Genomic DNA, 11,486 nt, shown 5'->3' on the forward strand with positions numbered 1-11,486 from the left:
ACACCCTATGTTCCCAGCTATCCACCCGATCTTACTTTTGAAATGGAAGGCTTATTGGGCCAGCAATATTGAGCTACCCTCACCTATGCAGATCTAAGGATAATTTCGAGTGAACAAAAGTTCATAGTTAGCTCAAGATTAAGATTAAGTTACCTAGGTCATCAATTAACGAAATAGTCAGTTTTATACATAAAACGGCATTTGGAATGTAAAAAATGACTATTTCATGGTTCAGTCTTATGTAAACTCTTTACATAGGATGCCCCCACTCACATATCTCTATATGAACGATTCAGGATCACGTCGTTTGTACTAACTACAAAGTAGACCGCATCCATAGTGTCCCCAAAATAAGGCGCCCAACCTTATTCATATACTATAGATCATTTTTGCTATATATTTGAACTTGATCCACATTTATGTCACCACATAAAGTTCAAACTACATTAAATAGCCCCAGGACCTTAGTTTATTGGATTCAAGATTACAATTTCAATAACAACTTTATTGAAAAACAAAACAGAATATGTTTATTAATTTACAAACTTCGAGTTTTAGGACATAAAATCCAACATTAATGTATTAAATTTATATAAGATTGTCATGTTTAATTTCATAAATTAAATACAAACATATATTTTTTTAATTAAATTTTAATAGTATTTTCCATGCACAACCAAACGCACAGTCATCACATATCTTGTGAGCTAATTAGACTAAAGGGTATGGTTGACACACTATGTGTAAGTTGGATTCCTCAGCTTCCACCAAGGGATAGGTTGGCCCAAAATAGGGGTGTGCATTGAAACCGCTAAAACTGAACCGAATACTAAATCGAACCGAAATCGAATTAATGTGGTTCGGTTCAGTTTGATATGTTTTCAAACCAAATTATTGCGATTCGGTTAGGTTTCAAAGTTGAAACTGAACTGAACCGTTTTTTTAATAAATATATTAAAAATAATACACACACATTGAAACCGCTAAAATTGAACCGAATACTAAACCGAACCGAAATCGAATTAATGTGGTTCGATTCAGTTTAATATGTTTTCAAACGAATTATTGCGATTCGGTTAGGTTTCAAAGTTGAAACTGAACTGAACCGTTTTTTTAATAAATATATTAAAAATAACACACACACACGCACGCACGCGCACACACAATTTAAAAATATGAAAAAGCAATAAAAACTAAAAAAAAATGGTAAAACCGAACTGAACCGAACCGAACCAAATATAATTTAGAAAAATATGAAAAAGCATTAAAATTTAAAAAAAAAAAAAACATTGAAACCGAACATATGGTTCGGTTCGATTTCAGAAAATATAATTTTAAAAATTTGTGGTTCAGTTCGATTTGAGTCCTAAACCAAATCAAACCAAATCGTGAATACTCCTGAACCCAAATGCTCAAATTCTCTTACGTTGGCACAATTCGCATTGCCTTGATCCGAGAGGCTGAGGTTGAGGGATGATTAGCCCAAATATGTGTCCAACTCTCGTCTCTGGACCCAATTTATCTTGTCTTAGACTTCAATTCTATTTAGCATATACTCTTTTCTTATGAAAAATTTAAATGTCTATACTTGAGAAAGGTTGTACTAAAACAAAACAAATAGAAATAACACAAATGTAGGAAGGTGGAAGGTGTTCATTTGAGCATATGTGATCGTAGTAGGTTCGTATGAACAAGCACACACGTGTAGACTTTTCACACACTCCATAATCTAGTGGCCTACATTGCCAAATGCCATCTCCAGATTTTTATATATTTATTTATTTTAATTTTGACGGTCCAAACTCCAAAGGAAGAATGTTAATTACAATAAAATGGTTGGAAAAGGGAGTTATCGAAAGGTACTACTGATGATGACGACATGTCGTAATGGTCTTCTTTTCCGGAATAAAAATTCAGTTATATATTAGACATTCTTGGACATTTCAAGATTGTTAATAAATAGAGAAACTTGTGGCCTCGTTTAATGATTTTTTAGTTTTTTTTAGAAAATTGCCAAAAAATAAGATATATTTAAATGGGTTACAAGACTTTTAGTACGAGTTTTTTAAAACCAAGACTTTTGGGATAAATAAACATGGAATTTCCATTATGCCTTTAAATACATTTTAAAAAATTATTATCTTGTTCTCTGTAACCTACGTTTTGTGATTTCCATCTTTCTACAAAATATGAGATTTTTATGTTGCAATTTTTTTAGCTTGCAACGTCTCGAAACTATCTTCCAACATTCAAATTTGAAAGGTCTAATTCCAAATCATTTTTATACTTGTTTTGGGTGATTTAGGATGAGTTTACACATGTTTTAGCAAATTTTTAACTATTTTTTTTTTTTATCTCGCAACTATTTTGCAACTATCTTCCGGTATTCAAACTTAAAGGCCTAATTCTAAATAATTTTTAAACTTGTTTAGGTGATTTAGGGTTGGTACACATGTTTTAGCAAGCTTTTTAGGTTTTTTTTTTTTTTTTTTTTTTTTGTTAATCTTGCAACTATCTTACAACATTCAAATTTGAAATGCCAACTCCAAATCAATTTTATATTTGTTTTAGGTGATTTAGAATGAATTTTATACCTGTTTTAGCAAGTTTCTTAGGTAGAGGGTTTTTTGTTTTTTTTTGTTTTTTTTTTTTTTTGCAATTATTTTGCATAGATTTTAAAAAATATTGTAGAAAGTTGGATAATGAAACAAACAATTAATAGACAAATTAATGTTTATAAATTTCATTTTAAAAAGAAGAAATAAGAATTTAAATAACTATAATATGGGCCTTAACTCTTTTGTTAACTTAATCGTGGAGTTGTTCTTGACAAGTTTGAGTTGTTGAGAAAAGATAGGCAAGTCGAAGTTGAGGTCAAGGTCGAGAATGCAGGTGGCTCAAAAGAAGTAAAAGGTAGCATTAATGACCTCACAAATTTATGGAGGAAGGATACACGTGATATGTATGACTGTTAACAGAGATTTATTGAAGGGTTGTTTTTAAATATAGAAAAATGAACCAAATATTTACAAAATATAACAAAATTTTAAAACTATCAATGATAGATGTTGATAAAAGTCTATCAGTGTCTATCAACATCTATCATTGATAGTTCTAAAATTTTGCTATATTTTGTAAATATTTTCAACAATTTTACTATTTAAAATAATTTCCTTTTATTGAATGTATAAAGATTAAATTTGGATATTCTCAAAATACGCATATAGTTCATTACTTTTAAATTTTTGTAAAGAATATTTACTATTTAAACTCAATGAATGACCCTTCAAATTTTAAAATTCACCATAAAATTTATATGTTCTACAAATTTTTAACCACATGCATCACTATATATCTTTTTAACTAGTGGAGCAGACAGAAAAATATTTTTTTAATAAAAAATAGGTGTCACATCAACTTTTTATAAGTGTAACAAAACAAATCTAACTAAGAATGCTACCAAATACAAATTTTAAAGATTTACTTTTCTTAAAATTTAAATTGATTTATTAATTAATTTGTCAATCATTCTCTTAAATTAGAAAAAAAATCCCAAAATCATAGTTGATCTTTAGAAAAGTCTTTATTTTTTTTCTTTTAATACAATGTTAGGGTAGAAGATTAAATCTCTAACCTCTCGAAACGGAAAACATACAAATTTTATTTTTGCCTTATCTAAATTAAATATGCATTTATTGAGATTTAGAGTTACTCAATTTCTACCCATGTCTCTAAGGAATCTGTGGTTAACAAAAACAATAAAATTCTAGATTTATATAATTTTAAAATATATACTTTTTAAATTTAATTTAAAGATCTATTTATTTTTTAAGCTAAATAACAGTAGAAGCTTATGACTTCAACAGAAAGGAAGTTCCATCTTCTTGCCCAAAATGTGTTGCTACGATTAGTATTCTAATTTAACCTGTGTCTTCTTATCTTTATTTTCCAGGTCACCACCTCTTATCCAAATTAAAAATTTTGATCATTTACACGTGAAGATTATGTGAGATTTTCTTGATTAGATTTTGCTATCAATATTGGTTTATGTTAATTGGTAGAAACGAATGTTTTATGTTAAGAAGCAAATTTAAAGCATACCAAAAGATCCAAAAAAAAAAAAAAAAAATGAGATTCATAGACAAAACTTCGATCATAGTCGACACCCAAATTCACTTCGACTTTTTCTTGATGGAAGAAATACTCGAAATGAATGAGGTGAGTTACGAAAGATTCAAGCAAATTGAAAAAAGCAAGACTCAATAAAACTTGTTAAGAGTTCGAAATTGGCTGATTTGTTTTAGGGTGCTTAGTGTTGGCTCGTTTGGTTGTTGTCTAAGAAAATGTCTTATTAGGATGTCTCTTGAGTTGTTGTTTCTATTGAATTATTTTCCTTATTTGTTTTCCAACGATTCTTTTCTCTTAAGGATTCTTTCCTTATTTATATTCATGTCAATATTGAACAGGTCACGTTTCCTTTTTCTGCTGCATCTTTTTAAGGGCAAGTTGTTATCTTATTAGGGTTGCCGTTTTGATTGAACCTCTTTGTTTTGAAGGGTTTCATCTTTGTCTAGCGGCCGAACATGAGAAAAGAGATTATGAATTTCTGTCAATCTTGAAGTAGTTCTTGTCAATGATCTTTGTTGAGATGGTTATTCTTGATCTTAGGGTGAGCCTAAGATTTCTTCATTGCTTGAGAAGGGATTCTCTAACTTAGGGGAAGACTAAGTTTATTAAGTTAAGAGGTCTTCATAACAAGGTGGGAATATTACAATTAAGAGGTATTCTCACTCCTAGGGGGAACCTAAGAGATTGCATACTAATAATCATAAACTTAGGGGAAACCTAAGTTGCCTTGGGAGAAGATCTTGCACTTAGAGGGAGCCTAAGTGTTCATCTAGTGAATTGAGTTATTTGTGTGTCATTGCTTTTGTCATACATTTATAGATAAGTATAACATATAATTGCTTAAGTTCATATTAGCAAAAGTATCTTTTCACGGGTATATTCCCTCCTAGATATAGGTGATAGTTCACTAAATTGGGTTACCAAATTTTGTGTTCTGTCCATCTCTGTTTATCTTTTTACTTTCTAACTGTCCTTGAGATTATAGACAAAACGTGTGTGACATTACTATGATTAATTTTGTATATATTGAATAATTAGCTTGATTAGAATACAAATAAATAAAGAATAAATAGACATAAAGAGGCCCAGGAAAGAACCAGAAAAAGAAAAATACTGAAAAGGAAAAATTAAATCAGGAAAAGATACAAGAAAAATAATAATTGAAATTAAACCCTAGTTAACTTTAACACTCTCCCTCAAACTTAAGGTGGTAGAGTAACAACCAACTTGAATTATGAAGCGACCGGCTGAAGCTATGATGGAAATTGAAGAAAACTCCCGAATCAAGTCACGACAGATCTAAGTTGGAAACAGAGACCCATGAAAAACTAAAACACAGAGAACTTCTAGGTTAGAGATAGAGTCCACAAAGAACTAAAACATGAAAAACTTCTGAATTGGAAATAGAGATCTTCATAAAGAGATTTGAAATAGAACTCATGAACTACTTATTTGAAAATGGAAAAGAGACACTAAAAGATTTGAAAACAAAAACAGGGACCCATAAATGTGGAACTAAAAACGAAACAGAATCAGTAACAGAGGCATGAGTAGTTTAAAACCTAAATGCATTGGGCTCTCCTTGTAACAAGCGACGGTCTACCTCCGTCGTATTGGGGTTGATGGCCTAAATCTTATGGGTTTCATAGTTTGTAAATTTTGTACACGAATTATTTATTTAATAAAATAAGATGTTATTTTATTCAAAATTTAGTTTGCATTAACTCAATCCAATAAGCTAAGATCCAAGATTATGTTATGTAACTTAAATATGTATGTGGTTGGCATACAAGTGGATCATGTTTAAGTAAAAACCTAAATAGATTTTAGTATATGGATAAGGTTGGATGCCTTATCTCGGTGACACTACGGATACAATCAGCTTTGTAATTGTTACAATAGTAGTAAAATATTACAAATAATTTTATCTTAATTGTTCATGTAGAGACATGTGAGTGAGGGTATCCTATTCAACGAGTTTGTATAAGATCGGACCGCGAAATGATTAGTCTCTCTTTATAATACCGTTACTTGAAGAAATTAACATTTCACTATTATGACAATAGGTGACTCGACCTTAATCCTGAGTGAGGTATGAATTCCTACCTATGAAGACAATCCTTTTTTAAGGAACTCTTATACAAGAGTACCTCTGAGTGGAAGCGGATCTTTCCAAAAGTATTGTGATAGAATTATCACATTTACATTCGCACATACAGATATGCATCATAATACTAAATTACCGACATGTTTAGAGATAAATAAATAGAAGAACAAGTAAACTTACCAGTTGAAAACTCTCTTTGCAGCAAATCACTTTCGTTGGAATGACAAGCTATTGTTCAGCAACACCCAATCGTCTACCACGAACAGTCTCCATAGAACAGATGAAGAAAAGGGACGACACCACCACTTGGAACCCTCATTATTCTCAGAGTGAGAATCCAAAGAGTGGGCTCTGTTCAAATTTGGTAGAGAGGGGGAGGGAAAGAGATCGTATACAATGATAAATCAAGTGGGAGAAAGACTTGTCTATCATATAGACAAAATGCTTGATCGCTTAGGTGAAGTATATGATCGTATAGGAAAAGCTAAGCGATCGTCTATATGATCGTTTCGTAAAGCTCGGACACTTAACGATTGCTTGATAAAAGATAAGTGATAGTTTAGTAAGTAGTGTGCGCGAGTGTAAGTGATCGTTCAGTAAACAACACTATCGTATAAGCTCTGATTTACTAAGTGACGACTCTCTTGAATCACAACACACCATGAGCTATTTAAGCATCTCAAGACAATTCTTCATCTTACTCATCAATTACGAAAACGAAGAGACGCCGGGCAATTATCCCATAACTGTCCAATTAATAAATAATAAATATAATGACATTATATTCATAACCTATGGTTTAATATCATATATTAACCATAGTATTTTTTCTCCACTAGATAAAAATCATATTTATATCCAATTTCCTCCAAATTAATATATCTCATACATAAAGTCAATTATATCATATATAATTAACTAGTTCAATTATGTCATATATAATTGAACTCCCTCTTGTGAATTTGAACATTTCAAACTAACCTAAAAATTGATTCTCAATTTGTATCCAAGCTACCAAGGGGACCTTATAGACTTCTGGCTCGAAGCTCGAACGGTACGTGAGTAACTAACTAAACTCTTTAGCCACGATATCTACCATCCATTAATTATCAGCCATTTCACTAAAGACCAACAACTGAACTCTTCTTACCACAGATATATTTCTATGTCCATCGGATATAACCAATCATCAGTATGATGACCCTTCACAGATGCCCGTAAGTATAGTTGAGCCAATTTACCGTTTTGCCCCTGTAGTTATATCTTACTCCTTAAGTACCACTGATCCCTCTAATGAACAATACAACAAAGTCCTACTATATGTGAACACCTCTCGGGCCATGAGAAGATGCGTGGCGCCACATCATTCAAACACCGGGATCAACCCTTAAGGGAGCAATCTATCTGTTGGATTTTATGTCCTAAAAATCGTAGTTTGTAAATTAATAAACATATTCTATTTTGTTTTTCGATAAAGTTGTTATTGAAATTGTAATCTTGAATCCAATAAACTAAGGTCCTGAGGCTATTTAATGTAGTTTGAAATTTATATAGTGATATAAATGTGGATCAAGTTCAAATATGTAGCCAAAATGGTCTGTAGTATATGAATAAGGTTGCCTTATTCTGGGGACAATATTGATGCGGCCCATTTTGTAGTTAATACAAATGATGTGATCCTGAATCGTTCATATAGAGATATGTGAGTGGGGGCATCCTATGAAATGAGTTTGCATAAGATTGAACCATGAAATAGTCACTTTTTACGTTCTAAATGTCGTTTTATGTATAAAACTAACTATTTCGTTAATTGATGACCTAGGTAACTTAATCTTAATCCTGAGCTAACTATGAACTCCTGTTCACTCGGAATTATCCTTAGATATGCATAGGTGAGGGCAGCTTATCATCGTTGGCCCAATAAGTCTTCCATTTCAGGGGTAAGATCAGGTGGATAGATGAGAACATAGGGTGCAAGATGAAATTCACTCCTACCCGTTATAGGGATAGTAGATAGGTTGTTCCCTTTAGTACTGAATCCAGGTCTTGAACAAGGGACCCCACCCTCACCTTGGCCTGAGAAGGGTTCAGTTTATAGGTTGGATCTTAAACCAATTGTCCATTAGAGGATTAGTGAAACTTTAGGAACAAGACGTAGTCTTAGGGTAAAACGGTCTTTATGACCCAGCCGAGATTACGAACAACCTGTGAAGGATTAGCTTACTGATTGTGGTTATATCAAATAGACAGAAATATATCTACAGTGAAGGGAGTACAACTATGGGACTTTAGTGGAATAACCCGTTAGTTAACAAATGTTGATTAATTAGGACAAAGAGTTTTACCGGTTAATCTCGGATTGTTGGAGCCCATGATCTATAGGTCCATTAGGTTCCCCTACTAGCTCATATGGAATAAACTTAGAACTGTATAATAGAATAATTCGAATTATTCGAATTAGGTGAAGAGAGAGAAATCGACAAGTATATGTGATATAGTGGTCGGGTTTTTTAGTTTAGATATACAACTTCAATATTTAAATATGATTTAAATATCAAGAATATGAATACGTTCAAATTCGGAAGCTCGAAAATAATGGAAATGGTCAAAGATGTAAAAAGTCAAAGAGTTGACTTTTAACTTTGAAAAGTCAAACTTTGACCGACCTTATATTCAAATATGATTTGAATTTCGAGAAAATGAATACGGACTTATGTTCGAGAGGTCAAAATTAATCAACATAGAAAAAATCATAAAAAGTCAAAATGTTGACTTTTTGGTCAAAGTTTGACTTTGACAAAATGACTATTTTGCCCTTTTTCTAAAGTTAGTGGGAAAATCCAAACTTTTATTGGATAATTCTACTAACAAATAGTGGACTAGGTGTTGGCTTATAGAGGAGACATTAAGTCCACTTAGATAGTAGATTCTAGGTGTTGGGATTTTATGAATTGATTTCATGCAATTTTTGCATGGCCTTTTTCTATAAATATGGGCTTTGAATTTGGATTAAAAAAATTTGCCATTTTTGAAAAAATTAGTTTTCGAAATTGAGCTGAAAGAATTAAAAACCCAACCCAAAAAATCTCCATCTTTTTTCCATCTTTTTCTCTCTCTCGGGTTCTTCATCCATCGGGTCCCACAATCCGGTTCTGAGTCCAGAGGATGGTAGGTTAACTCTAGTGGTGGTTCGGAAGAGTTCGGATCAAGATTCAGCGAGGAAAAGCGGTTTTCAGGAGCTTCAAAGGTAAGTTAATTTACTATTTTTCCTTCATTTTGCATGCTAATTTCCTTTTGATTAAAAGCAATTAGAGTATAATTAGGTCCTTTTTTCCGCTGGATATGTCTCATGTTCCATCACTATCTGCTTCTCCCTACTTTGGGGGAGGAGTGAACTCCATCTTGTTTAGTCGAGTTCCTAGCTCCCAAATCAGACGAATCTCCAAAGTTGTAGGTTTGGAATTTTGGCTGCTCATACCCAAGTAAATCAAAGGACCGCCTTCAATGGTAGGAGTTCCCAACTCACTCAAAATTGAGGTCATGTTTCCAATGGTCATCCTAGTGAAGTGAAGTCTCTGTCATGAACGAGGTTATATGACGAGACATTAACACTTCATGGGCAGGTCTTATACAAACTATTTGTATAGGACGCCCCCGCTCGTATATCCCCTACACGAATGATCAAGATCAGACCATCTGTGACAAGTCACAACACTTGTAACTATTCCACAAAGCGGGCCGCATTTGTAGCGTTATCAGGATAAGGTTTCCCTCCTATATCCATATACTATAGACCATTTTGGTTATCACTTAAGACATGATCCACTTGTATGTCACCACATACATGCTTAAGTTACATAAAGACAACCAGGGATTTTAAGTTTATTGGTTTGTGGTAAAGCAAATGAAACATCAAAATGTGCAAAGTCAAGAAGTGAAGTAAATATCATATATTATACATCACAAGCGTTTGTACAAACTGATTACAAACTACAAGACACAATACTTTAGGGCATCAGTCCCAACACTTTTATCTGTATGGACGAGAGTGGCTAGATTCGTTGACTCAATAAGCCTACCATTTTAGAGATTTGTCCAAGTAAATAGTTGGGAACACAACTACACATGATGAAAACCAATCATTTCAGTCTTGAGGGTAAGTAAATGAATTTCTCCCTTAATAGCTGATTCGGGTCTTGAACAATGAGGCCTCATCCTCTCCCTGGCCTAAGGTTAATAGTTTATAGTTTGACTATAAACTGTTTGTTCATTAAAGGGATCGGTGGTAATTTAAGGAGTTAGATATAACTATATCGGTAAAACGGTAATTTGACTCAGCCATAGTTACGAGCAATTCGTGAAGGGTCAACTTACTGTTGATTGGTTATATCCATGGACACAGAAATATATCTACAATGCGAAGAGTACAGTTGTGGGTATTTAGTGAAGTGACTTATGGTTAATGAATATTGATTAATTCAATTAAAGAACTTAATTAATTAATCTCGATCTCTAGGTTCATAAGGTCCCCTTGCTAGTTCACTAAAGATAAAACAAGGAATAATTGTTTTGGAATAATTTGAATTATTCAAATTATTTAAGAAAATTAAAGGTATTACTTATATTAATGTGATTAATATAAAGTATAATGTATATTGATACATTATAGTACATACAGTTAACTGTAAATATGATTTATAATTAAAACTATTTAATATGTGAGATAATATTTGAAAAAGATTCAGATATTATTTATATGAATGGGGTTCATATAAATACTATAGATTAAAAAAGTGAATAAGATTTATATTAAAACTATAGATTAACAAAGAGATTTGCATTTTAATGTGATTAAAATGCATACTATATGATTAATTAATTAAGTTAGTTAATTAATCGTTTAAAGTATAGTGTGTATTATATTATATGATAATGTAATATTATTTTTTATAACTTCCCATGACAGGGGGTTATTCTTTTACGTGGGTGGGAGTTACTATAACTCTCTTTTCCTCTTAATCTGTATTGGAGAATACAAAAGTGAGTAGAGTTTAAAAAGTTGAATGTGATTTTCACTCGAAAAGGTTTCTCAAGCTCTCTCTACAACTTTTTTTTTTCCTTTTCCCTTTCCAAAAACTCTAAAGAAGTCTCACCACTTCATTCTTTATCGGAGAATAGCAGGTCACTGTGTGGTAGTTTCCTGCGGTTTAGCTTTTGGTGTTCGTGTTTTTTGTGGCATTCCTGTGTTTGT

The sequence above is a fragment of the Benincasa hispida genome, chromosome 11 (assembly GCF_009727055.1).
Source record: "Benincasa hispida cultivar B227 chromosome 11, ASM972705v1, whole genome shotgun sequence".
Taxonomy (NCBI): domain Eukaryota; kingdom Viridiplantae; phylum Streptophyta; class Magnoliopsida; order Cucurbitales; family Cucurbitaceae; genus Benincasa; species Benincasa hispida.